We start from the raw sequence: 4651 nt of genomic DNA, 5'->3' as shown, positions 1-4651 counted from the left end.
TCGCTCTCTGGGAAGAGATCTGCTGTGTCTACTCAAATCTTTCAGACAGATTCTTCTTCCTGTAGTGAACCGTTGTCTCCAGGCAGTTGCTGTTAACTCTTGTCCTTAGAAGTGACTTCCCTTCCTGCAGAGAGCCCCGTCAGGCCTGATGTAATGCAGAGAGTCTTCTTCTTTCTCTGAGAGTCCTCTCTTTTATTCTCCCAGAGAATGGGCGTGGGATAATGCAAGGGCTTCTGGGAAGAACCACCCCAGCCAATGAGCTTGCCCCCTCTATCAAGTCAACCTGAGTTCTCACCTTGTAATTGTCCAGAAAACCTCAGTTCTCACTTAGTAATCCTAACATCTCCCCCTTTCTTTTGATTTAGAACATAGGACAGTCATGACCTTGAAACATAAATCCATCAATATGGGAAGTATTACAGATAATTACATAAATTACATAAGCACATAGTAACATAGTAACATAACACATGCTAGAAGTATATAACATAATCATAAATTGAAAATTTATAAATGTCCATAAGTCCATTGTCCATTAGTCTCATCTTGTGTGAGGAAGTCCAATGATTCCTGCTGGTTTTTAAAGTTCTTTAACAGTCTTCTTATTATCCATGCTCTTTCAGTGTCAGATGTTTCTTAGATCTTCTCCTTTATTTTGAGGCCTTTCTCTTTTTCTGTCTCTCTCTGATGGACAAGGCGAATATGACTCGTTGGCACCCATCTGATTCCTTCTCCTGCTGAAGAAATACAAGCAAACCCTCTCCCCCAGGCAGTTAACCTATCTGGTCCCTTCCATTCACCACTTTCTGGATCTCTCCACATCACCTGGCGATTATCTAAGGACAGTGGAGATGCTCTCACTGGACACTGCCCTTCTGGTGGGTTATAAAACCTGTCTGCTGGAGCCAGTGCATCTTTGTCAAAAATTAGAAAATTAATGGTATAGAGAACTAAATTTAGAAGTTCCCTAGGGCTACCTGTGGCTCCCCCTTTCTTTTGTTTTTGGAGGAGTGTCTTAATATCTCTGTTTCTTCTCTCTACTATTGCCTGCCCTTGAGGATTAAAGGGTATGCCCGTGGTATGTAAAATCTTATACTGTGCACAAAAGTGTGTAAAATGTTTGGACGTATATGCAGGTCCATTGTCTGTTTTTATTGCTTGTGGCACACCCATAATTGCAAAAGCCTGTATAAGGAATTCAGTGACCACTCGGGCTGTCTCTTTTGCTGCTGGCATTGCAAATGTGAATCCTGAAAAGGTGTCTACCACAACATGAATAAAAGATAGACGACCAAAAGATTTATAATGGGTCACATCCATTTGCCAGATTTCATTGGGTCTCAAACCACGAGGATTCTTCCCTGGAGGGAGTGTAGGAGCGTGGAAAGGAAGACAAGCTGTACAGCTTTTTACTATGCGCCTAGCTTCCTCTCTTGTGATTCCAAATTGTAAACGTAAAGCTCGAGCAGCCTGATGATATTTAGAATGAGATTCTTGTGCTTCCTGAAATAAAGGACTACTGGACTTCCTGAAATAAAGGTCCCTGTTCGGGCGCCAAATTGCGAAGGTCTGGTCTAGCTCCTCTTGTCAGGATAAGCAAAAGTCCTTGCCCCACGTTGGGCGCCAAATGTAGTGAGCTGTCGTCTCCAGAAGCTGCCGGATCGCTCTCTGGGAAGAGATCTGCTGTGTCTACTCAAATCTTTAAGACAGACTCTTCTTCCTGTAGTGAACCGTTGTCTCCAGGCAGTTGCTGTTAACTCTTGTCCTTAGAAGTGACTTCCCTTCCTGCAGAGAGCCCCGTCAGGCCTGATGTAATGCAGAGAGTCTTCTTCTTTCTCTGAGAGTCCTCTCTTTTATTCTCCCAGAGAATGGGCGTGGGATAATGCAAGGGCTTCTGGGAAGAACCACCCCAGCCAATGAGCTTGCCCCCTCTATCAAGTCAACCTGAGTTCTAACCTTGTAATTGTCCAGAAAACCTCAGTTCTCACTTAGTAATCCTAACAGCTTCCTATTGCACTGAAAATAAAATAACAACAACAATAACAAAACAAGCCTAAAGCCCTACAATCTGTTTGCCTTTTTAGTTATCTCTTACATTGTTTCTCTTTGAATTTCCTGTTCCAGCCCAACTGGCCTTCAAGCTCTCCTCTTCATGCCCACAGGAGATTCCATATCCTGCCTCCTTGCTTTTGCAAATCTGTGCCCTATGCCTGGAATGCCATCCCTCTGTTCTTCTGCATCATTGATCCTTAGTTTGCTCTCAGTCCCAGCTCAGGGGCTACTTCTTGTATGAGGGGTTTCCTATTGGCTCCAGCTGTTCATGCTATCTCCTTCTTGAAATTGCTCCATACTACTTTGTGTGTAGTCTTTGGTTTTACTTCTTTGTATCTGCATTTTATTCCCTTTGTCTCTAAGTGGAAACTAAACTCTCCTAGGGGACTGTTTTGTTTTTGTCTTTCTATTTCTCAGCATTTGGCAAGCTGTCTTTCACTAAGTAAGTACAACAATTGCCAGTTGAATTGAATTGAGAGAGACAGTGTGGTTTAGTGCAAAGAGGATTGGATTTGGGTTCAAATTCCATGTTGATCATTTCCTATATGTATAACCAAATTTGGACTAGATATCCTCCAAGGTCCTTTCCTGCTCTAGAACTAGGGACTAAAAACAAAAGGTATCCAGGTGGGAGAAAAAAGACAGAAAAGGAGGGAGCTAAAGAAAGATGAATAGAATGGGAGATGATGAGGAGGAGACAAAAACAGAGAAGAGACAGAGAGGGATATGGTGTGTATGCATGTGTGCATGTGTGTGTGTGTGAGCACATGCACAAAGGGAACCGCAAGAGTCAGAAAATGTTAGAAATAGAAAGTGAGATAGACGAAGGAAGACAAAGGAAGACAGAGGGGCAGAAGGAAGGGAAGACAAAAAGAGCAATAAGGGGAGGGAGAGACAGAGAGAGACCAAAATGGAGGGATCTGGACTTCCGGCCAAGATGGCAGCGTGGAGGCAGACAGCTGCTTGAGCTCCTCGTTTTCTCTCAGAACTTACTTCATGACAAGCCTCTGACTTAATGCTTGACCCAGAAAGAAATCCACAAATTATCACCAAGAGAAGACATCCTTGAAAGTCGCCAGAAAAGGTCTGTGTTTGCTCGGGGGAGGGTCAATCAGATTGGGCGCAGACTGAGGGCAGGCAAGCCAGAGAAAGACAGGCAGCTCACACAGCTCAGACCAGAGGGGGAGGGGTGTGATCTCTGCCGTTTCTGTGAAAGGGCTTTTGCCCCAGTGTGGATGCTCCGTCTTGGCAGCAAGCCAGGAGCAGCAGAGAGGGTGTAAACACCGGAGGTGAAGATTAAAACCCCAGAAAGCCAGCGTCTCTCAGAGCCCGGCCACCCCCAACCCCCACCTGGACTGACTAGGTGAGTTCTCAGAGCCTCAGAGCGCAGACTCAGTACAGTCATTGCTGTTCTGTTAGTAGCTCTCTGCTGCCCTACCCCCAGTCTGTAGAGGAAGCCCATTAATACCATCCAGCCCCATCCCCCGCAAAACAGACCAATTGTTTCTCTTGTCAGTTTGTTTTCTTTGATTCCTACTCTGACAAAATGAACAAAAAATTCAAAAGGGCTCTAACCATTGACAGCTTCTGTGTGGAGAGGGAGCAGACTTCAAATGCTGAGGAGACTAGGAACAGACTGTCCCCAGATGTATCCCCTGGGAGGGATATAAGCTGCTCCTCAATACAAAAGAACCTCATAGAGGAAATCAAAAAGGCTCTCACAAGAGAGCTGGAAGAGAAATGGGAAAAGGAAAGGGAAGCTTTGCAAGAGAGCCTGGAGAAGTCATCCCATGCATTCAAAGACAGAGTGGATAAAGAAATCAAATCATTGAGAAACAAGATTAGTGAGCTGGAAAAGGTAAACAACTCCAAGGAAAACAAGATTAGTGAGCTGGAAAAGGTAAACAACTCCAAGGAAAACAGGATTAGAGAGCTGGAAAAAGAAATCAGCTCTCTAAAAAATAAAATGGATAAAATGGAAAAAAATTCCATAGAAGATAAAAACTCAATTGGACAATTACAAAGAGATATAAAAAAAGTGAGTGAAGAAAATACATCATTGAAAATTAGACTGGAACAAGTAGAAATGAATGACTCAAGGAGAAACCAAGAGGGAGTCAAGCAAAACCAGAGAAATGAAACAATTGAAAAGACTGTCAAGTACCTTACCAGAAAGACAACAGACCTGGAAAACAGATCCAGGAGAGACAATTTGAGAATAATCGGACTCCCTGAAAAATGGGAGGAAAAAAAGAGCTTGGACACCATTTTCGAGGAAATTATCAAAGAGAACTGCCCAGACGTTTTGGAAACAGAGGGTAAAATAGACATTGAAAAAATTCATCGATCACCTACTGAAAGGGACCCTAAAATCAAAACGCCAAGAAATATAGTGGCCAAGTTCAAGAACAATCAGACAAAGGAAAAGATATTGGAAGCTGCTAGAAAAAAGCAATTCAGATATGGAAGATCCACAATAAGGATAACCCAGGATCTAGCAGCGTCCACATTAAAAGAACGCAGGGCCTGGAACATGATATTCTGAAAGGCTAAGGAACTTGGTATGCAGCCAAGAATAACTTACCCAGCAAGAATGAGC

The sequence above is a fragment of the Sminthopsis crassicaudata genome, chromosome 3, assembly GCF_048593235.1.
Source record: "Sminthopsis crassicaudata isolate SCR6 chromosome 3, ASM4859323v1, whole genome shotgun sequence".
In the NCBI taxonomy this organism is placed as follows: Eukaryota; Metazoa; Chordata; class Mammalia; order Dasyuromorphia; family Dasyuridae; genus Sminthopsis; species Sminthopsis crassicaudata.
The sequence above is the reverse complement of the archived record's forward strand: the minus strand, read 5'-3'. Positions refer to the sequence as shown.